This window comes from Schistocerca cancellata, chromosome 5 (assembly GCF_023864275.1).
Source record: "Schistocerca cancellata isolate TAMUIC-IGC-003103 chromosome 5, iqSchCanc2.1, whole genome shotgun sequence".
Lineage (NCBI taxonomy): Eukaryota > Metazoa > Arthropoda > Insecta > Orthoptera > Acrididae > Schistocerca > Schistocerca cancellata.
This window is the reverse complement of record NC_064630.1, coordinates 138,139,163-138,163,235: the sequence shown is the minus strand read 5'-3', so window position 1 is coordinate 138,163,235 and position 24,073 is coordinate 138,139,163. Positions and strand designations below refer to the sequence as shown.

Here is a 24,073-nt window from a genome sequence, read left to right as displayed (position 1 = left end):
GTGAACAGATGGGGACGTTTGCAAGACAACAACCATCTGTACGAACAGTTCGACGACGTTTGCAGCAGCATGGACTATCAGCTCGGAGGCCTTGGCTGCGGTTACCCTTGACGCTGCATCACAGACAGAAGCGCCTGCGATGGTGTACTCAACGACGAACCTGGGTGCACGAATGGCAAAACGTCATTTTTTCGGATGAATCCAGGTTCTGTTTACAGCACCATGATGGTCGCATCCGTGTTTGGCGGCATCGCGGTGAACGCACATTGGAAGCGTGGATTCGTCATCGCCATACTGGCGTATCACCCGGCGTGATGGTATGGGGTGCCATTGGTTACACGTCTCGGTCACCTCTTGTTCGCATTGACGGCAATTTGAACAGACGACGTTACATTTCAGATGTGTTACGACCCGTGTCTCCTCCCTTCATTCGATTTCTGCGAAACCCTACATTTCAGCAGGATAATGCACAACCGCATGTTGCAGGTCCTGTACGGGCCTTTCTGGATACAGAAAATGTGCGTCTGCTGCCCTGGACAGCACATTCTCCAGACCTCTCACCAATTGAAAACGTCTGGTCAATGGTGTCCGAGCAACCGGCTCGTCACAATACGCCAGTCACTACTCTTGATGAACTGTGGTATCGTGTTGAAGCTGCATGGGCAGCTGTACCTGTACACGCCATCCAAGCTCTGTTTGACTCAATGCCCAGGCGTATCAAGGCCGTTATTACGGCCAGAGGTGGTTGTTCCGGGTACTGATTTCTCAGGATCTATGCACCCAAATTGCGTGAAAATGTAATCACATGTCAGTTCTAGTATAATATATTTGTGCAGTGAATACTCGTTTATCATCTGCATTTCTTCTTGGTATAGCAATTTTAATGGCCAGTAATGTAGTTAAAGTTAGATTAAGTAGTGTGTAAGCCTAGGAACCGATGACCTCAGTAGTTTGGTCCCATAGTACCTTACCACAAAATTCCAAAAGCTGGAGTAATGTTGACAACGTGAAAAAAATGTATGATTTGTTGTTGGGAAGAAGGAAGAAAACACATCGTGAGAAAGTTACGTCGTCTGTTCGGTAGCACAATCTCTGAACCTATGAAGGACTAATGAGCTCAAACAACGAAATGTTACTCACAAAACTTGCGCAAGCTCTCATCCTGATTCAGGCCATCTGGAGTTTCCGTTATTTGTACCGTATTGAACTACGTCATAGTAGTAATAATTTGGGTTGCACTAGTGACTGGACTACTTTCGTTTTAAGTGGAAATATTTTACTAAATTTTGAATCGCATGTGGATACGAGAGAGATTTCCTGCATGGTGAGGCAGTTTATGCTTCTAATTTCAGTGGCCACCCGGTATTCTAACGACACCTCTCAATATACAGGGTGTAAAGAAACTACGCATATATATTTTAGTGTGTTGATAGAAGATAAAAAGAAACACTTCTCACCTATGACAAATATGTCCCAATTGTGCCGTTTCCCAGCTGGGGCTCCATGAAGTTCTTGATTCTAGTGATTTTCAGAAACGGTGTTCAAACTGTTGTCTGTTGTTTTCGCGATGTTGCTAAAAATGTCGTCCGTTTACAGTAATAGACAATTGGTACCTCCAGGATTAAACACGACGGGTGCGCCCACACATCCCGATACTCTTGTGGCCATCGGCTATGTAACGCATATTATCACATTCTACGTTGAACCCGAACCTTATTTCAGTGTATTGTGGTGTAACACATTACACTTCCGTAGCTCTGAATATGCTCACGCTGGTCGAGTGAAACATGTCAAAACAAAGGAACGTTACATGCGACTTGTAGCTGTTCTACAATTTTAATAGTAATGATTGTCTAATACGCTCAAAATAACAGGATGTTTCACGAATGATGGCTGGAGCTTCAGCGGAACGGACAACCAGCTCTTCTTGAGTGCCTTTCAGCGACTCGCGCATCAAACGCTTCATCTACCCTTACGGAAAGAAATCCAGAAGAGTGCGGTCAGGAGAACGTGGTGGCCACAGTATAGGCTTGCACTTCGGAATCAAATAATTTGGGAAAAATTGCCGTTGATGTCAGAGAACATTTAGACAAAGTTGTGGTGTGACCCTCCCATGCTGCAACGATAATGGTTGCTTGAATGGTTGGTTTGTTTGTTGTTTAAAGGGACTAAACTACTAAGGTTATCACTCCCTTGCTTGAATGCTAGCAGGATGTTCTGCATCATTCCGCTAGTACCTCATGGAGAAGGATACGGTAATTTCCTATGAGCGTGTTATGCAGAAGATACGGCCCAGTCTTAAATGGTGGTGAACAACACCAGCCTAACCATTTGTGATAAATCCTGTTGATAGTGGAACACACGAGTCGCCCTTGCGAAGGCATCCTCGTCAGTAAACAAAATGCACGTTTGGAACTCTGGGATGTTTACAATTTGGTGTCGATACCGTTGGCAGAATTCCACGCACTGCGCCAAGTCATCAGCTGATAGGCGTTATATCTTCTGATACTTGAATGGGGGCATGTCCGTCTCGTGTGGGAAGTACTACACATTGACGTTGAAGATATTTAGTTCCTTCGCTCCGAATCGTGTGCTGGTGTTGTGGTTTTCCCCTGTTAGCCGCAACACAGCTTCCTCAAACTGAACAGTACGCACACTGCGAGGTCTATCAGTTTCCCATCGGTCTATTCTAAGCGATCCTGTTTCACGAAAACGCCCATCAAGACTTTGAAATGTTCCACGATTTGGTAACCTCTTCTCTGTAGATCATGCAAGGACCTTAGTGCTTCGCTGTTGTGTTGTGTCTCCCTAAAAATGAGACGCATATCAGTTAACTCTATTAGAGTGTAATCAACAATCAAGAACATCTAAACATCAAAATAAACTTCATGTATCAACATAACACAGACAGTAATGATGTAATCGTTTATCCAGGGACGTGGATACAGCTAGCAGTAATGAAAACTTACCCCTTCACAGCAGTAAGAAGTAACAAGGGTGTATGTGTGTGTGTGTGTGTGTGTGTGTGTGTGTGTTTGGAGCTTATGGGCACTCAACGGCGAGGTTATCAGCGCGAAGATGTAACGAACGTTGGCCTAAGGGAAGTCCAGCGTCAGATCCTTCGTAGGACCTCTCGTGAGGAAACCGTGCCCTTGTGATATCTATGTCACGTGACGAAAGTGTTTTTATCTCCTCTAATAGCTCTATAAACGGGTGTGCGTAGTTTTTTATACCTATATACAGGGTGCAACTAAATTCTCTTTACAGGCTCTGAGGACATATTTCTTACATCAAAAAGTGCAGTAAACATGGGCTCTAAAATGCATCCCTTAAGAAGTATGACCACTAGTTCGTCTTCGACACTGTGAAATACATCTTTTCTACTGCGAGCTCTTTGCTTGCCAAATTTTGGGAGGAGGTAATATGGACCAAAACAAGACAAAATGTTCAATAAACATGGGCTTTGAATGCACATGTTAGTATCTCTGAGCACTTTTTCAGTGGAAGAGATGTGTTCCACAGTATCGCAGACGAACAAGTGCTCACAGCTCTCACGGTATGGTTTTTACAGCTCATGTTTGCTAGACATTTTTTTCTTGTTTTGGTGTAGGGAACCTGTACTCAAAGCCTGTAAAGAGAGTTTAGTTGCACCATGTATATACGTATGAGAGTCCCTCCAAAAGAAATGCACACTGTTTTTTTTAAATCCATCTTTTATTCTACATGTTTGAAAGTTGTACAGCATGTAGATACATCCTTTAGGAACAATATTTTCATTTCTCCACATAATTTCCATCCCTCTCAACTGCCTTACGCCATCTTGGAACCAGCACCTGTATACCAACACGGTAAAATTCTGGACCAACCTGCTGGAGCCACTATTTGGCAGCTTGCACAAGGGAGTTCAAATGGTTCAAATGGCTCTGAGCACTATGGGACATAACTTCTGAGGTCATCAGTCCCCTAGAACGTAGAACTACTTAAACCTAACTAACCTAAGGATATCACACACATCCATGCCCGAGGCAGGATTCGGACCTGCGACCGTAGCGTTCGCGCGGTTCCAGACTGTAGCGCCTAGAACCGACGGCTACTCCGGCCGGCGCACAAGGGAGTCATCATCTTCAAACCTTGTTCCACGAAGAGAGTCTTTCAGTTTTCTAAAGAGATAAAGAGATGATAGTCACATGGAGCCAGGTCAGGACTGTGAGACGAGTGTTTCAGTGTTGTCCATCCGAGTTTTGTGATCGCTTCCATGGTTTTTTGACTGACATGTGTCTGTGCATTGTCGTGCAACAGCAAAACATCCTGCTTTTGCCGATGTGGTCGAACACGACTCAGTGGAGCTTGAAGTTTCTTCAGTGTCGTCACATATGCATCAGAATTTATGGTGGTTCCACTTGGCATGATGTCCACAAGCAAGAGTCCTTCGGAATCGATAAACACTGTAGCCATAACTTTTCCAGCAGAAGGTGTCGTTTTGAATTTTTTTTCTTGGGTGAATTTGCATGATGCCACTCCATTGATTGCCTCTTCATCTCTGGTGAAAAATGATGGAGCCATGTTTCATCACCTGTCACAATTCTTCCAAGAAATTCATCTCCACCATTCTTGCACTGTTCCAAAAGTTCCCTGCATACCGTTTTTCTTGTTTCTTTGTGAGCCACTGTCAACATCCTGGGAACCGACCTGGCACAAACCTTTTTTAACGCCAACACTTTCAGTATTCTGCAAACACTTCCTTCCCCTATCCCAACGTAGTGTGACAATTCGTTCACTGTGATTCATCTGTCAGCAGTCACCAATTCGTTAACTCTCTGCACATTGTCAGGAGTGTGTGCAGTACGAGGCCTGCCGCTGCGAGGACAATCCTCAATATTGTCGTGCCCGCTTTCATCACGTAACCTGCTAGCCGACCGACTAACTATACTGCGATCGACTGCAGCGTCTCCATACATCTTTTTCAACTTCTAGTGGATGTTTCGCACTGCCTCGTTTTCACAGCACAGAAATTCTATGACAGCTCGTTGCTTCTGACGAACGCCAATTTTTTTTTTTTTTTTCCTTTATTGAATTTCAATTCCCCCCGAAGGGGGCGGGCTGGCAGCAGCTTAGGACGCCGCTCTGCAGCCTACAGATTTACTGACAAAGAGCAGGAGAATAAATAATAATAAAAAACAGGCGATAAAATCGGGGACTTAGTGAGTAACAAGGTGAAAAGAAAACGGGGAAATTTAAAACAAGCAACAGAGGGATGATGAAGCGAATAAAAATACATACGGAGCAGACAGGGAAAACAATAGACAATTAAAAAAAACACGGCGACAGTCTGGATTCTGTTCGCAAAGTATATAAAATTCACACCCAGCGAGAGCATGGTTTCTGTTCGCAACACGTGGAAGACAAACAACACTGAATAGTCACTAGAACACAGCACGAAAAAGTCGGCAAAGGTGACACCACAGTCGAGAGCAGGTGGGGGGAAACTGGACAGGAGATGGGAAAACAAAAAAGGGGGGAAAGGAGAGTAAAAGCGAAGGGGGGGGGGGGGGAACCGGGAAAGGAGCTGATGGAGGATGAGGACCCATAACAGGGGACGAACGTCAAATGTAGCAGCCATCTTGAAGACATGCTGTGACGGCGCCACTCACGGGAACAGGTTGAACTAAGTTTGAAAATAAGCGGGAAGGATGTATCTACACACTGTAAAACTTCCACACATGCAGAATGAAGACTGTATTTTTACAAAAATAGTGTTCATTTCTTTTGGAGTGACCGTCGTATATGTGTATTGATGAGCCAAAACGTGACCACTGTCCAGTGCGAAATTGAAAGTCGCCTAGCGGCGTTGTGGGTACATGAAGAGGTAAGAAAAATGCAGGGTGGTTATAACTAAACTTTCACTACTTGAGAAGGCCCACATGAAAAACGAATGATCGTAGGACAATGAAACATTTGTACGGAAACATTTGTACGGACATGTGGAAGAGAAGTAACGAATAAACGATTGAAAGAAACACATTTTAATTTCCACGTGAGAGGGTTCAAATCTGGATACCTTACGCAGTTTGGAACTATCGGCCATTTATTCGGTTTTCTCCAAATGTGTTGCGGAGTAACCCACCGACCTCACGAGCAATGTGAGGTAGAGCTCCATCGTGCATCAAAACAGTTGAGTCCTAGGTAACTCTCTGCCACAGACTCGGATCACAAGTTGGTGAAACAGATCACAGTAACGTGCCCTGTTCAGGCTGCATGCGGCCGGAGTGGCCGAGCGGTTAAAGGCGCTACAGTCTGGAACCGCACGACCGCTACGGTCGCAGGTTCGAATCCTGTATCGGGCATGGATGTGTGTGATGTCCTTGGGTTAGTTAGGTTTAAGTAGTTCTAAGTTCTAGGGGACTTATGACCACAGCAGTTGAGTCCCATAGTGCTCAGAGCCATTTGAACCATTTGAACCAGGCTGCATGTTCATGGGGTCCGAGCCGCGAAGCCACATCATGCATGCAGGAGAACCTCCTGAACGTTCGTTGGCAGTGACGATTCCCAAATGTGACAACAGTGAGTGTTCACTACTCCGGTGAGGGTAAAATGTGCTTCATCATACCACATAATGTTCTAAGGCACATATCATCAGCTTCAACGCTTGCAAAGAAACGTCCGCAGCTCGTGGTCGTGCGGTAGCGTACTCGCTTCCCACGCCCGGGTTCCCGGGTTCGATTCCCGGCGGGGTCAGGGATTTTCTCTACCTCGTGATGACTGGGTGTTGTGTGATGTCCTTAGGTTAGTTAGGCTTAAGTAGTTCTAAGTTCTAGGGGACTGATGACCATAGCTCCATAGCTGTTAAGTCCCATAGTGCTCAGAGCCATTTGAACCATTTTTTTTTTTTTTGTAAAGAAACGTAAGATAAAAGTCTACCTGCATATGTCAAGCCGCAAAAGTTGGTGGCCAACATGATGTTTGTACGGATACCATTTCGCAGTTGACATTTTTCGAACGGTGGACCATGGAATGTTCGGCTGTCATGACACAGCTCGTGCACTGCATGAAGATCGAGCAATGCGTCCAGCATTCTTAGCCATGGAAACAGTAACTTCTTCAAAAATTTGTGGAGCAGTTGGCCTTCGGCCTCTCCCAAGAGCAAACTGAATCATTGGCCCACCGTCACAAACTACGTAACCACCAAGATCACCAGATTTGAACCCTCTTATGTGGAAATTAAAATGTGTTTCTTTCTATGGTTTAGTCGTTATTTCTCTCCCTCATGTCCTTACAAATGTTTCCACAAAGTTTCATTGTCCCACGATCGCTCGTTTCCCACGGGGCCTTTTCAAGTAGCACACGTTTAATTAGAGCCAGCCTGTATTTAAACGGAGCAGAGGCGAATGGGAAAACCTAGCGATTATACGGGGCGCAAACGGGGAAATCCACTGGCATAACTGACTTTGAACAAGGCAGATAGTTATGGTCCGGTGCCTGGGAACGAGCGCCTCGGAAACGACAGAGTTGATCGGCTGCTCGCTTGCAACTGTCGTGAACGTCTATGGAACGTTATGGGCCCGGGACAGCAACTCGTCAAATTTCTATCAAGGAAGATCGGCAAACAGCTGTGCGTATTTGAGAAGTTATTTTATTTTCGACTACCAGTTTCGGCATTTCAGTATACCATCTTCAGGTCCCATGTGCACTTCATGTATACATTCAGATGTACCGATACTGGCGTACTGGAGCCATCAGTGTCTGGATACTGTGAATTTGTTATTTGAGTGCTTTCTTCGAAGACTTGACAACAACTTATGTTGGCTCCAAACGAAGCATTCGGATAACGAATTCACAATATCCAGACACTGATGGCTCCAGTGTGTCAATATCGATACATCTGAATGTATATATGAAGTGCATATGGGATCTGAAGATGGCATACTGAAACGCCGAAACTGGTAGTCAAAATAAAACAAAATAACTTCTAAAATGTTCGGCTGTTTGGCGATCCTCCTTGATAAATCTATGGAGAGTCGTTAAGGACGGTGAAACTATTGCGGTTTCTCTCTTAAAATGATAGTCGAATTTGTTTAATTGTTATTTACGATTACCTCTAATCCCGAGCGCTACTTCCCGCCTAAGTTTTATAATTTTGCTCGAGAGAACCACCGCAGTAAGGCCTCGAAATAAGAAGTCACTGGAAAAATGAAGTTGCCATTATAAAAGGCATTTCAGGGACCGTAGATTTAGCATCTAACTGGAGTGAAACGTTCCCTCGCGACAGCCACTGCTAAAAATACAGTTTAACACAAAATATTGATCCAAGGAATAAAAATTTTTAGCTCATTGCACCATTTAAGGATGCAAACTAAAGAAATTAATTGGGAAAAAATCGAGTCCACAGTCACGTCAGTTTATCTTGTAAAATAAACCAGCGATCACAGGTCTGAAAAGGTAACCTATTCCTTCAATAACATTAGAGGCACTACACTTCGTAGAACTAACTGCCCTAATAGCGTGAATAATAACCAATGATAAATTCAGTTGCCCTGGCCTAGTACAAGTTTAGAGTTCTTGTGAAGGGATACAATGCATAGTCTACCTATCATGAACCATGAACCATGGACCTTGCCGCTGGTGGGGAGGCTTGCGTGCCTCAGCGATACAGATGGCCGTACCGTAGGTGCAACCACAACGGAGGGGTATCTGTTGAGAGGCCAGACAAACATGTGGTTCCTGAAGAGGGGCAGCAGCCTTTTCAGTAGTTGCAGGGGCAACAGTCTGGATGATTGACTGATCTGGCCTTGTAACATTAACCAAAACGGCCTTGCTGTGCTGGTACTGCGAACGGCTGAAAGCAAGGGGAATCTACAGCCGTAATTTTTCCCGAGGACATGCAGCTCTACTGTATGATTAAATGATAATGGCGTCCTCTTGGGTAAAATATTCCGGAGGTAAAATAGTCCCCCATTCGGATCTCCGGGCGGGGACTGCTCAGGAGGACGTCGTTATCAGGAGAAAGAAAACTGGCGTTCTACGGATCGGAGCGTGGAATGTCAGATCCCTTAATCGGGCAGGTAGGTTAGAAAATTTAAAAAGGGAAATGGATAGGTTAAAGTTAGATATAGTGGGAATTAGTGAAGTTCGGTGGCAGGAGGAACAAGACTTTTGGTCAGGTGATTACAGGGTTATAAATACAAAATCAAATAGGGGTAATGCAGGAGTAGGTTTAATAATGAATAAAAAAATAGGAGTGCGGGTTAGCTACTACAAACAGCATAGTGAACGCATTATTGTGGCCAAGATAGACACAAAGCCCATGCCTACTACAGTAGTACAAGTTTATATGCCAACTACCTCTGCAGATGATGAAGAAATAGATGAAATGTATGACGAGATAAAAGAAATTATTCAGGTAGTGAAAGGAGACGAAAATTTAATAGTCATGGGTGACTGGAATTCGTCAGTAGGAAAAGGGAGAGAAGGAAACATAGTAGGTGAATATGGATTGGGGGGAAGGAATGAAAGAGGAAGCCGCCTTGTAGAATTTTGCACAGAGCATAACTTAATCATAGCCAACACTTGGTTCAAGAATCATAAAAGAAGGTTGTATACCTGGAAGAATCCTGGAGATACTAGTAGGTATCAGATAGATTATATAATGGTAAGACAGAGATTTAGGAACCAGGTTTTAAATTGTAAGACATTTCCTGGGGCAGATGTGGATTCTGACCACAATCTTTTGGTTATGAACTGCAGATTGAAACTGAAGAAACTGCAAAAAGGTGGGAATTTAAGGAGATGGGACCTGGATAAACTGAAAGAACCAGAGGTTGTAGAGAGTTTCAGGGAGAGCATAAGGGAACAATTGACAGGAATGGGGGAAAGAAATACAGTAGAAGAAGAATGGGTAGCTCTGAGGGATGAAGTAGTGAAGGCAGCAGAGGATCAAGTAGGTAAAAAGACGAGGGCTAATAGAAATCCTTGGGTAACAGAAGAAATATTGAATTTAATTGATGAAAGGAGAAAATACAAAAATGCAGTAAATGAAGCAGGCAAAAAGGAATACAGACGTCTCAAAAATGATATCAACAGGAAGTGCAAAATGGCTAAGCAGGGATGGCTAGAGGACAAATGTAAGGATGTAGAGGCTTGTCTCGCTAGGGGTAAGATAGATACTGCTTACAGGAAAATTAAAGAGACCCTTGGAGAGAAGAGAACCACTTGTATGAATATCAAGAGCTCAGATGGCAACCCAGTTCTAAGCAAAGAAGGGAAGGCAGAAAGGTGGAAGGAGTATATAGAGGGTTTATACAAGGGTGATGTACTTGAGGATAATATTATGGAAATGGAAGAGGATGTAGATGAAGACGAAATGGGAGATAAGATACTGCGTGAAGAGTTTGACAGAGCACTGAAAGACCTGAGTCGAAACAAGGCCCCGGGAGTAGACAACATTCCATTTGAACTACTGATGGCCTCGGGAGAGCCAGTCATGACAAAACTCTACCATCTGGTGAGCACGATGTATGAGACAGGCGAAATACCCTCAGACTTCAAGAAGAATATAATAATTCCAATCCCAAAGAAAGCAGGTGTTGACAGATGTGAAAATTACCGAACTATCAGTTTAATAAGTCACCGCTGCAAAATACTAACGCGAATTCTATACAGACGAATGGAAAAACTGGTAGAAGCTGACCTCGGGGAAGATCAGTTTGGATTCCGTAGAAATGTTGGAACACGTGAGGCAATACTGACCTTACGACTTATCTTAGAAGAAAGATTAAGAAAAGGCAAACCTACGTTTCTGGCATTTGTAGACTTAGAGAAAGCTTTTGACAATGTTAACTGGAATACTCTCTTTCAAATTCTGAAGGTGGCAGGGATAAAATACAGGGAGCGAAAGGCTATTTACAGTTTGTACAGAAACCAGATGGCAGTTATAAGAGTCGAGGGGAATGAAAGAGAAGCAGTGGTTGGGAAAGGAGTAAGACAGGGTTGTAGCCTCTCCCCGATGTTATTCAATCTGTATATTGAGCAAGCAGTGAAGGAAACAAAAGAAAAATTTGGAGTAGGTATTAAAATTCATGGAGAAGAAGTAAAAACTTTGAGGTTCGCCGATGACATTGTAATTCTGTCAGAGACAGCAAAGGACTTGGAAGAGCAGTTGAACGGAATGGACAGTGTCTTGAAAGGAGGATATAAGATGAACATCAACAAAAGCAAAACGAGGATAATGGAATGTAGTCAAATTAAGTCGGGTGATGCTGAGGGAATTAGATTAGGAAATGAGACACTTAAAGTAGTAAAGGAGTTTTGCTATTTAGGGAGTAAAATAACCGATGATGGTCGAAGTAGAGGGGATATAAAATGTAGACTGGCAATGGCAAGGAAAGCGTTTCTCAAGAAGAGGAATTTGTTAACATCGAGTATAGATTTAAGTGTCAGGAAGTCGTTTCTGAAAGTATTTGTATGGAGTGTAGCCATGTATGGAAGTGAAACATGGACGATAACTAGTTTGGACAAGAAGAGAATAGAAGCTTTCGAAATGTGGTGCTACAGAAGAATGCTGAAGATAAGGTGGGTAGATCACGTAACTAATGAGGAGGTATTGAATAGGATTGGGGAGAAGAGAAGTTTGTGGCACAACTTGACTAGAAGAAGGGATCGGTTGGTAGGACATGTTTTGAGGCATCAAGGGATCACAAATTTAGCTTTGGAGGGCAGTGTGGAGGGTAAAAATCGTAGAGGGAGACCAAGAGATCAATACACTAAGCAGATTCAGAAGGATGTAGGTTGCAGTAGATACTGGGAGATGAAGAAGCTTGCACAGGATAGAGTAGCATGGAGAGCTGCATCAAACCAGTCTCAGGACTGAAGACCACAACAACAACAACACCTATCATATGGCAAATTTTGTTTTTCTTTTAAAAAATCAGCTGGTGGGCTATGTAGTGCCTCTTGTTTCATGACGATTGCTACACACCTCCACAGTATCCATATTAGATGCCCGTGTACACCATTCCCTGGAATGCGTGGCACCTTTTTCACCTTTTTTGCAGTGCACATGCAACAGATTTTCACTTATCGACCTTCTCCCATCAATCAGCAGTCGTTTAAGATTCATTATCCTCTTTGTTACATTTTAAATTTATATTTTAGGGAGGAATAAAGAAACTGTGTAATAGGACCGTTACATTACGAGTCGACGATAGGGTATTGCACGTTCAGGCTCCATCACAGAAAGTGTGTATTTTGAAAGAATAATCCTCCATTTGACTGTTCATGGCTGCTTCTGTACTATCAAGCACAATGCTAATCATATCTGTTAACCGACAAGGCACGTTAATGATCTAAGAGCTTGTAAGAGGTATGCGATGTATGCGCTGCCTGCAACAGGCAAGAGAGTCTCTGACCAGAGAGCAGTATGTAGTTAGTTGTTGCTTGTCGCTAGTCGGCATTAGTCTTCTGTAGTCTTGAGTAGTATGCAGTAGTCGGCAGTAGTCGGCGGTAGTCGACGCTTGTCTGCGGTCTGCTCTGGTCGGGATTCTGGACGATGAGTATTATTGTAGAAGGTAAAGAAGCAGCCTTGCGCATATCTAGTAATGTATGTTAACTGTCATCCAATTTCTTTTAAAAAAATGCCATAATAATAATTTTATAATATAAAGTAAATTAAAAAAAAAGCATTCATTTCAATTTAAAGATTCTATTCAATGGATTATCTTTCCTTTCATGAATCACAAAGCATAGGCCAGCATTGCACGGAGCTGTGCCGAAAATTTTTTATGTAAGAGCAGATATATTCGCAGTTTTTATTGAGGTAAGAATTTTTACTTTTTTTTATTCAGAATACAGGGCCAAGGCGCAGCGCTGCTGTCGTCATAAAATCTACCAGGTTACTGATTTTTTTTTAAATTTACTTTATATTATAAAATTATTATTATGGCTTTCTTCGACAACTTTGGAGACACCATGACAAGGAAAAACATGAATTTAAGCTGTCCTCATAGGTTCTTGCCTTAATAAACACTTGAAAACCGCCACATATTCGGAAATAAGCAGCCAAAAATTTATATCATCCTTCGTTTCCTAATCAGACGGAAATGTAACAACATTAAATATTGGAGAATATATTTGTATTATGTTTATTAGAAAGTCCCAGAACGTGTTGAAAACTCGAAGTCCAAAAAAAAAATACCATATAGCAGGATATGAACCTACTTTCTTCAAATCTGTATCCACGTCTTTATCCACTACTCTACAGTGAAAACATGTACTCTTCGTCTTTCGCGTCCATATCTTCATCTATACTCAGCAAGCTACGATGCCGTATGTGGTGGAGGGTACATTGTGTACTGCTGTCACTTTGCCTCTTACTTGTTTCACTCGCCAAAAAGTTCGCTGGGAGAACAAAAAAAAAAAAGGCTCTGAGCACTATGGGACTTAACATCTGTGGTCATCAGTCCCCTAGAACTTAGAACTACTTAAACCTAACTAACCTAAGGACATCACACACATCCATGCCCGAGGCAGGATTCGAACCTGCGACCGTAGCGGTCGCGCGGTTCCAAACTGAAGCGCCTAGAACCGCTCGGCCACACTGGCCGGCTAGTTGTTATGGAAAAATGTCTGTGAGCACTATGGGACTTAACATCTATGGTCATCAGTCCCCTACAACTTAGAACTACTTAACCCTAACTAACCTAAGGACATCACACACATCCTGCGACCGTAGCGGACTGAAGCGCCTAGAACCGGCTCGCCAGGAGGACGTTTGACGGTAATCCTCCTTGTGGCTTGAAGCGCTCTAATTTTATCTTCATGGTCTTTTCGCGAGAATTACGTATGTGGAAGCAATATACTTGTTGACTCGTCTAGAGTCTTATGTTCTAGGAACTTTAACAAGAAACGACGCACTGATGCAAAACGCTTCTTCCACAGCGTCTGGCACTCGAGTTGGTTGATCATAAATGTGACGCTTTCGTGCTTACTAAGTGTAGCTGTAGTCAAATGCGCTGCTCTCTTTGAATGTTCTTTATTTCCTCTAAGAGTCCTCTATGGTACGGATCCCATACTGACGAACATTATTCAAGTACTAGTCGAACGAGTGTTTTGTAAAATATTTTCTTTTACTCGTGAACAATATACTTCCAATTAATCTTCCCTATTAGCGGTTAATTTTATGTGGTCGTTCCATTTCAGGTTGTTCCCAGACATCTTATCTACATGACTGTTTCCGGCGATTGCTCTCCAAAACTGTATACTAGAATAAAGGGTCTTTCTGTCTACGTGTGCGCAATACGTTACATTTGTTTACGTTGAGGGTCAATTGCCACTCTCACTATCCTTTGCAGGTCTCTCTGCACTTCGCTACAACTTTCTAGCGTCGCGACTTCTGTGTATGCAACAGCATCATCCGCGAAAAGCCTCACGGAACTTCCGACGTCATCTGTTAAGTCATTTATATATACTCTGAAACGTAATGATCCCATAACACTCTCCTGGGGCACGCCCGAATTTACTTTTACGTCTGAAGACTTCTCTCCGTTGAGAATGGCATGCTATGTTCTGTTCATTAGAAAGTCTTCAGTCGAATCGTACATTTGACCCTATACTCCGTGTGTCACTCATTAGGCGGCAGTGCGGAATTGTATCAAATGTCTTCCGGAAGTCGAGGAACACAGCTTCTACCTGAGCGCCTGCATCTACTGCTTTCTGGTTCTCGTGGAGCTCCGTTTCACACGATAGTTATTTTCGGAACCCCGTGTTGATTACAACTGAACAGATTTTTGATCTCCAGAAATTTCATGATAGGCGACTATAAAATACACCACTGGCCATTAACATTGCTACACCAAGCAGAAAAGCAAATGATAAACGGGTATTCATTGAACAAATATATTATACTAGAACTGACATGTGATTACATTTTCACGCAATTTGGGTGCATAGATCCTGAGAAATCAGTACCCAGAACAACCACCTCTGGCCGTAATAACGGCCTTGATACGCCTGGGCATTGAGTCAAACAGAGCTTGGATGGCGTGTACAGGTACAGCTGACCATGCAGCTTCAACACGATACCACAGTTCATCAAGAGTAGTGACTGGCGTATTGTGACGAGCCAGTTGCTCGGCCACCATTGACCAGACGTTTTCAGTTGGTGAGAGATTTGGAGGGCAGCAATCGAACATTTTCTGTATCCAGAAAGGCCCGTACAGGACCTGCAACATGCGGTCGTGCATTATCCTGCTGAAATGTAGGGTTTCGCAGGGATCGAATGAAGGGTAGAGCCACGGGTCGTAACACATCTGAAATGTAACGTCCACTGTTCAAAGTGCCGTCAATGCGAACAAGAGGTGGCCGAGACGTGTAACAAATGGCACCCCATACCATCACGCCGGGTGATACACCAGTATGGCGATGAAGAATACACACTTCCAATGTGTGTTCACTGCGATTCGCCAAACACGGATGCGACCATCATGATGCTGTAAACAGAACCTGGATTCATCCGAAAAAATGACGTTTAGCCATTCGTGCACCCAGGTTCGTCGTTGAGTACACCATCGCAGGCACTCCTGTCTGTGATGCAGCGTCAAGGGTAACCGCAGCCAAGGTCTCCGAGCTGATAGTCCATGCTGCTGCAAACGTCGTCGAACTGTTCGTGCAGATGGTTGTTGTCTTGACTCAGGGATCGAGACGTGGCTGCACGATCCGTTACAGCCATGCGGATAAGATGCCTGTCATGTCGGCTGCTAGTGATACGTGGCCGTTAGGATCCAGCACGGCGTTCCGTATTAACCTCCTGAACCCACTGATACCATATTCTGCTATCAGTCATTGGATCTCGACCAACGCGAGCAGCAATGTCGCGATACGATAAACCGCAATCGCGATAAACCGCAATCGCGATAGGCTACAATCCGACCATTATCAACGTCGGAAACGTGATGGCACGCATTTCTCCTCCTTACACGGGGCATCACAACAACGTTTCACCAGGCAACGCCGGTCAACTGCTGTTTGTGTATGAGAAATCGGTTGGAAACTTTCCTCATGTCATAACGTTGTAGGTGTTGCCACCGGCGCAAACCTTGTGTGAATGCTCTGAAAAGCTAATCATTTGCATATCAAAGCATCTTCTTCCTGTCGGTTAAATTTCGCGTCTGTAGCACGTCATCTTCGTGGTGTAACAATTTTAGTGGCCAGTAAGGTATATTCCAAATTTTTCAACAGACCGACGTCACAGATATAGGCCTATAGTTTTGTGTGTCTGTGCGGCGACCCTTCATAAAAACGGGAATGTCCTGCGCTTTTTCCAATCATCAGCAACGCTTCGACACTCTAAAGACCTAAGGAACACTGCAGCTGGGAGAGTTCTCTCGCATACTTTATATAGAATCGCAATAATAGCGTCAGATGCAATGGTTATCCCTCTGTTGAGTCATTTCAGTTGCTTTTCTTTTTTTGGTATCAGTCATTTTGTCGTTCGTGCGACGATTTAAAGGAGGCACTACGGTGCTATCCTCCACTGTAAAACAGTTTTGAAAAAGACGTTTGGTATTTCGGTCTTTTCTGTGTCGTCTTCCGTTTTAGTGCCATTATGGTCACGGAACGACGGCTGTCACAGTATCTCTTGAAGACTTACGAGTACGCCAAAGACGATAAGCGGAAATAGACTTTCCTTTGTGAGAGGACTGCGTGAGCCCCTAACTTCTACTCAGCAGCAGACGAATCCAACACCGAGCGAGGGGGCGCAGTGGTTAGCACACTGGACTCGGATTAGGGAGGACGACGGTTCAATCCCGCGTCCGGCTACCATGTTTGTGTTTTCTGTGATTTCCCTAAATCACTTCAGACAAATGCCAATGTTGTTCCTTTGAAAATGTACGGCCGATTTCCTTTCTCATCCTTCACACAATCCGACCTTGTGCTGTGTCTCTAATGACCTCGATACTGACGGAACGTTAAACACTAATCTTGCTTCCTTTCTTTCCGATCGCCAGTCTGTCCTAGGATTTTTCTCTGTTGCCTATCGCTTCTATCTTCTCTAAAAAATAATTTGTCCAAGGTAAAAACGCCAAGTTATTGTGGTTCGGCGTCCATGTTAAACTCTAGGTTGTTGTTGTGCTCTTCTGTCCGAATACTGGTTTGATGCAGCTCACCATGCTACTCTGACCTGTGAAAGCCTCTTCGTCTCTGAATAACTACTGCAACGTACATCCTTCTGAATCTGCTTACTTTATTCATCTCTTGGTCTTTCTCCCCCCCCTCCCCATACCCTTCCCTCCAATACTAAATTGGTGAAACCTTGTTGTCACAGAATGTGTCCTATAAATCGCTCCCTTCTTTTAGTCAAGTTGTGTCACAAATTTCTTGTCTCCCAATTCTATTCAGTACCTCCTCATTAGTTACGCGATCTGTCTATCTAATATTCAGGATTCTTCTGTAGCACCACATTTCAAAAGTTTCTATTCTCTTCTTGCCTAAACTGTTTATCGATCGTGTTTCACTTGCATACACTACAGACAAATACGTTCAGAAACTTCTTTCTAAGACTTAAGTTTGTATTCGATGTTTACAAATTTCTCTTCTTCAGAAATGCTTTACTTGCCATTGCCAGTCCACATTTTTGGCCATCATCAGGTATTTTGCTGCACAAATAGTGAAAAAGTCTACTAATTTTAGTGTCTCGTTTCCTAATGGTTCAAATGGTTCAAATGGCTCTAAGCACTATGGGACTTAACATCTGAGGTCATCAGTCCCCTAGACTTAGAACTACTTAAACCTAACTGACCTAAGGACATCACACACATACATGCCCGAGGCAGGATTCGAATCTGCGACCGTAGCAGCAGCGCGGTTCCCGACTGAAGCGCCTAGAACCGCTCGGCCACAACCGCCGGCTTCGTTTGCTAATCTGATTCTCTCAGCATCATCTGCTATAATTGGACTACATTCCATTATTTTTGTTTTCCTTTTGTTAACGTTTATCTTATATCTTCCTTTCAAGATGCACTTGATTTCGTTCAATTGTCCTTCCCAGTCCCTTGCTGTCACTGACAGAATTAGAATGTCATTAGCAAAGCTCGAAGTTTTTATTTCTTCTCCCCGAACTTTAATTCTTATTCCAAATTTTTCTCTGGTTTCCATTACTACTTTCTCAATGTAGGTTGTAAACCTCTCTATATACTGAGAATAATAATAATGTTCAGCCACGTTTGGGCAGATGGACGAGTCAAACATCAGATACGCAAGTGGCTATTGGAATGAACTGGTGCGTAAACCAACGGTGCACTGCGCTCTATTCTAGTATGGAACTATACAATAAAAATATTTGAAAATTGCTCTGAAATGATAAAGGTAAGCGTGTTTTACAAATAGAGCAAATTTTGTGGCTCTGATCAGTCTCATTCAGTCCAACACCATTTACCCTGCTTGGCAGTATAAGTCAGCCTCTTTAACCTAGTTCCCATTAAGAATATTTCAATTATTTAGTTACTTCACCCAAAATTATTTAAGATTTTTAGCAATATCCAACTTTTATACGTGGTAGCCTATAAAGAGATTAAAAATAAAAGGATTTAGTTTGCCATGTGCTGCAAATGGCTGCCATTTAAATATCATTTTGTGATCTCCAAACTTTTAAAAACTCACTATCCTTTACAAATTCTTTTTTTCACATGAATATTCAATTACTATCACGACTCCAATACTACTTCTTGTTTCTTTCAAACTTTTTTTTCTTCAAAATCAAACTTTTGTCCGAGCTTCCAGATTGCAGCTTGACCTTCACCATGTGTATGGATGTAGATGGATGTAGATGTAGAAATTACCACTGCAACAGTCCTCACACGGGATGCGAAGACGTTAGTGCTCAAGGAGCTGAGATGTTCGTACTAATCTGATATGTATTATGTAACTTTCGATATTATGTATGTGTAAGAGCGCTTTCTTCCAGGAGTGAGTTTCTTTGATTTCATAAGCACACCAGGAAAATGAGATAACGAACTGCAGGATTGCCATTCTTGTCACTGCCTGATTCGATCGAAATATAATATTTATTTATTCGCCAAAAAAACACCTCCAGATGGCGAGATACATAATTCTTTTAAAAATTTTATGCATGCATGCACACACACACACACACACACACTCCCTCTCTCCCGGAGTCAGACTAACGCACTTACTCAATTTTGTCTTTATCTCCAAGAGAGCTTGCATTACTTTCATTTGGACATTTTGCACTTCCCGTTTCGGGTCTCTTGTATTTCACACCTTCTAAAAATTTTGTTACTGATTAGAAGCAGTGATGTAGTAATAAGGACCTAGAGCTTTACTAAAAAGTTAGATTGATGAAATAATTTTTATCTTATTTGGAAGACTACTGCAAACTTGTATCGCGTTGTTGGTAATGGAAGTTTTGAAAACTGATGTCCTCACTGACCGGACATACAAAGCACACCAAAGCTTCGCCCTCCAGCCTGATGGGCAAATCGGGACCGACCGACTGCCGTGTCATCCTGTGTCACTGGGTGTGGTATGGAGGCTGTTATTGGCTTTCTTAACCTACGGGCCGCTACTTCTCATTCAGCTATCATTCAGCAGCTCATTCAGCAAATGTGCCTCATGAGGCTGAGTGCATCTACAGCAGTGCCTTTTAAATTGGAACTGCACTGAACATCAGTCAGTTCCATCTGCACATGCAGAGTGTCACTTTCAACTGAAATGGCAAATAGTCTCGAAAACAGACGTAAGATTGACATTGTCCTCAGAACGTTTAGAAAACTAACCCTGCAATTATTTCAACCAAACACTGAATTATTCAAATCTCACATTTTCTTTAACGTGAATGAGATTATGGATATGGACGGCGTTTCTTGTCAGAATTTGCCCCTTCCGTAACGTCCCATAGTGCTCAGAACCATTTGAACCATTTTTTAATCAAGTCAGAAATACGTTGTTTGTCACCTTGCAATGTCCTGCCGGCCGGGGTGGCCGAGCGGTTCTAGGCGCTACAGTCTGGAACCGCGCGACCGCTACGGTCGCAAGTTCGAATCCTGCCTTGGGCACGGATGTGTGTGATGTCCTTAGGTTAGTTAGGTTTAAGTAGTTCGAAGTTCTAGGGGACTGATGACCAAAGTAGTTAAGTCTCATAGTGCTCAGAGCCAAAAAAATGGTTCAAATGGCTCTGAGCACTATGGGACTTAACTTCTAAGGTCATCAGTCCCCTAGAACTTAGAACTACTTAAACCTAACTAACCTAAGGACATCACACACATCCATGCCCGAGGCAGGATTCGAACCTGCGACCGTAGCGGCAGCGCGGTTCCAGACTGTAGCGCCTTTAACCGCTTGGCCACCCCGGCCGGCTCAGAGCCATTTGAACCATTTTTTTTGCAATGTCCTACTGTCGGCAGTATGCAGTCGAGTCCACTTGAACTGTCAGGTCTGTAATCGACTAATCGACCCCAGAAGTTCTGATTTTTATAATTCAACAATAGCGGGTTTTAAATCGAAGAATCGTTCCAGGCATGCCACCTGACTTAGCCAACATGCTTAACAGTAGTATATCAAATGTCCATTCTTGTCGTTCAGTTACACTAAAAATTGTTGCAACTGACAGTGGAATAATGTGTAGAAATTTAGATAATTTGGCATTTGTATCATCTATACCACACCTGCAAATTTAACACAAACCGCTTATTGATGTGCAGAAAAATGAATCCTGTCTGACGACAGTTGTAGTTTTTTGCTCCTCCATCATCAACTAAATCGTTAAACCCTTTCTGCACGGTGTTGTAATGTCGTTTCACAGCAAATTTGCAGTACCTGTCGATTATTCGACTGTATATTGCATAACAGATATTGAGAATTGTTATCCTTCTCTTCTGTCATTCATTTTAGAGCCTTGTGATGATAGATCGCTAGACTCCCTCTTTTTGTGCAAACAGCCACTTGACCATGTCTGAACTTCTTTTATACGACGAACAAATAGCGAAGGTATTAAAAAACTAAAAACCCGCCTCGATTGCGAAAAAAGCACCTAGTGTTAAGTGTTAACCCAGGTTTCGGCGTAGATAACTACACCTTCCTCAGAACAACAATAAAACCCACAAGTGCCTAAGAAGACCTTTATCAATGATTAAAAGAACACCATAGCTATAATTTATAAACGAAAAAGAAAAGGAAAACACAAACAGTACATATGTACAAATTCAAAACCACTACTTAATGGTATACGCTCCACCTCACACCGGCCTATGTTCGATGGGCCATAAACTGCAGTTTATGGAGGATCATGGCCCATCGAACATAGGCCGGTGTGGGGTGGAGCGTACACCATTAAGTAGTGGTTTTGAATTTGTACATATGTACTGTTTGTGTTTTCCTTTTCTTTTTCGTTTATAAATTATAGCTATGGTGTTCTTTTAATCATTGATAAAGGTCTTCTTAGGCACTTGTGGGTTTTATTGTTGTTCTGAGGAAGGTGTAGTTATCTACGCCGAAACCTGGGTTAACACTTAACACTAGGTGCTTTTTTCGCAATCGAGGCGGGTTTTTAGTTTTTTGATATATTAACCAACGATTGCTGACGCGCTGCGATGTTGAAAGTTCTTAAATAGCGAAGGGTAAACAGCGCTCACGCCACGATTCTACCGAACTCAAGAAAGTCGTGCTAACCGAAAAATGGCGGACTGCAATGCTGAATAAAATGACGCGCTGTACCGAGTACTTCCGGGAACTGACGAGCAAAGCCGAAACAGGCCGAGCTTTGGCTTGCACACACGAGGCTCGCGTGCAGTTTGGCACACCTTGGCCGACCGTGTATTAGCGCATCTTGCAGCGACTGGAAATGAGCCGCTAGTATCGATAAGGCACCCTTACAACTTTCCTCTAAAATGGAAGAGGAAAGCGGTTGAAAGGTCGGAGGAAAGAAAGGGCATACCACATCCAAAATGAAGCTGCTTACAAGGGAACCTCCCCATCGCACCCCCATCAGATTTAGTTATAAGTTGGCACAGTGGATAGGCCTTGAAAAACTGAACACAGATCAATGGAGAAAACAGGAAGAAGTTGTGTGGAACTATGAAAAAAATAAGCAAAATGTACAAACTGAGTAGTCCATGCGCAAGATATGCAACATCAAGAATGGTGTGAGCTCAGCAGCGCCGTGGTCCCGTGGTTAGCGTGAGCAGCTGCGGATCAAGGGGTCTTAGGTTCAAGTTCTCCCTCGAATGAAAATCTAATTTTTTATTTTCAGACAATTGTCAAAAATCAGGCACTCACACATAATCAACTTCGCTCTCCAAAATTCCAGGACATGTTCAGATTTGCTTGGGCATATGGAGGGTTTGACGGTCTACACACGGACAAATTTGAAAAGATTAAAAACATGTTTTGACAGAGCACAGGGGAAACTGCGACTGTGAAACTGTTGCATTCATTTGTTGCAGTTTATGTGACAAACTCTTATGTTTTCATCTCTTTTTTCGGAGTGATTATCACATCTACAAGAAACCCTAAATCGGGCAAGGTAGAAGAATCTTTTTACCCATTCGGCAAGTGTACAAGTTAGGTGGGTCGACAACATATTCCTGTCATGTGGCCGGCCGCGGTGGTCTAGCGGTTCTAGGCGCTCAGTCCGGAACCGCGCGACTGCTGCGGTCGCAGGTTCGAATCCTGCCTCGGGCATGGATGTGAGTGATGTCCTTAGGTTAGTTAGGTTTAAGTAGTTCTAAGTTCTAGGGGACTGATGACCACAGATGTTAAGTCCCATAGTGCTCAGAGCCATTTGAACCATTTTTTTCCTGTCATGTGACGCACATGCCGCCACCAGTGTCGTATAGAATATATCAGACATGTTTTTCTGTGGAGGAATCGGGTGACGTATGACCTTGCGATCAAATGTTTTCGGTTCCCATTGGAGACACGTCCTTTCGTCTAGTAACCGCACGGTTTTGCGGTGCGGTCGCAAAACACAGACACTAAACTTATTACAGTGAAGAGAGACGTCAATGAACGAACGGACAGATTATAACTTTACGAAAATAAAGAAAGTAAACTTTTGACTCGAGGGAAGACTTGAACCAAGGACCCCTCGTTCCGCAGCTGCTCATGGACTACTCAGTTTGTATATTTTGCTTATTTTTTTCATAGTTCCACACAACTTCTTCCTGTTTTCTCCATTGATCTGTGTTCAGTTTTTCAAGGCCTATCCACTGTGCCAACTTACAACTAAATCTGAGGGGGGTGCGATGGGGAGGTTCCCTTGTTAGTAAAACGCTATAGTATTCAAACGAGGCTTTGGAAAACTTTATTTTACAGTGCACAGTTGCGGTCGTAAGAGTCGTTAACTGTCATAAATTTCATCTGACGCGGACATTTGCTGCTTACTATCATTAAACACTCGTAACTTAACCACTTAAATGAAAATACGTGGAGACGATGTGCTGTTAATTGCATACAGAGCTGTCCCGGTCGGTGTGTGTAAGCGGACGGACGGCATTGAGAACGCTAGTGGCCACTTGTTTACTCACGCCAGACACGCCGTATTAGCGCGGCACGTCCAGACACCTGCACAAAGCCGTCACGTGCGCGGAACAGGTGACGCGCGAGTTGCAGCGCCGGCTCATCCGGCTGATCGCTTCTGAGCGGCTCAGATTATGCAGTAAGGGACAGGCGCGGAGAGGAGAGGAGGAGGGAGGACACGGCGCTGCGCACGACCACCGACCGACGACCGCCGGCTGCCGACCGCCTACCGGCTCTCCTTGGCGGCAGGTCTGCAGGAAGCTCTGCACTTTCTCCGCTGCGCGCGTCCACTACCGCTAAGCGCTGAGCGCTAGTCGTGCCCGGACGCCGGCCCAGCAGCGACGCAGCAACGGTACAGGTGAGTGAGCGAGCGGCCGAGCTTCCGGACCGCCCACACTTCCTCCCCCTCCCCGCAAACCTCCCTGTCCTCGACGTCATGACCCGAGGCAATTAACAGCGCCTCATCTGTACTTACATTCTGTGCTCAGAGGGCCATAGACACGGGATCCCAGGTAGATGCCGTGTTTCTTGACTTCCGCAAGGCGTTCGA

General features: G+C 43.7%; 1 protein-coding gene across 1 annotated transcript in view; it reads left to right on the top strand.

Moving 5' to 3' along the window:
• Nucleotides 1-23,724: 23,724 nt before the first annotated feature.
• Nucleotides 23,725-24,073, top strand: part of LOC126187871 (uncharacterized) — a 332,017-nt gene continuing 331,668 nt past the window's right edge. The window contains exon 1 of the mRNA XM_049929201.1: nucleotides 23,725-23,881. The gene's annotated coding sequence lies outside the window, so the exon portion shown is untranslated. The remainder of the gene's footprint in view (nucleotides 23,882-24,073) is intronic.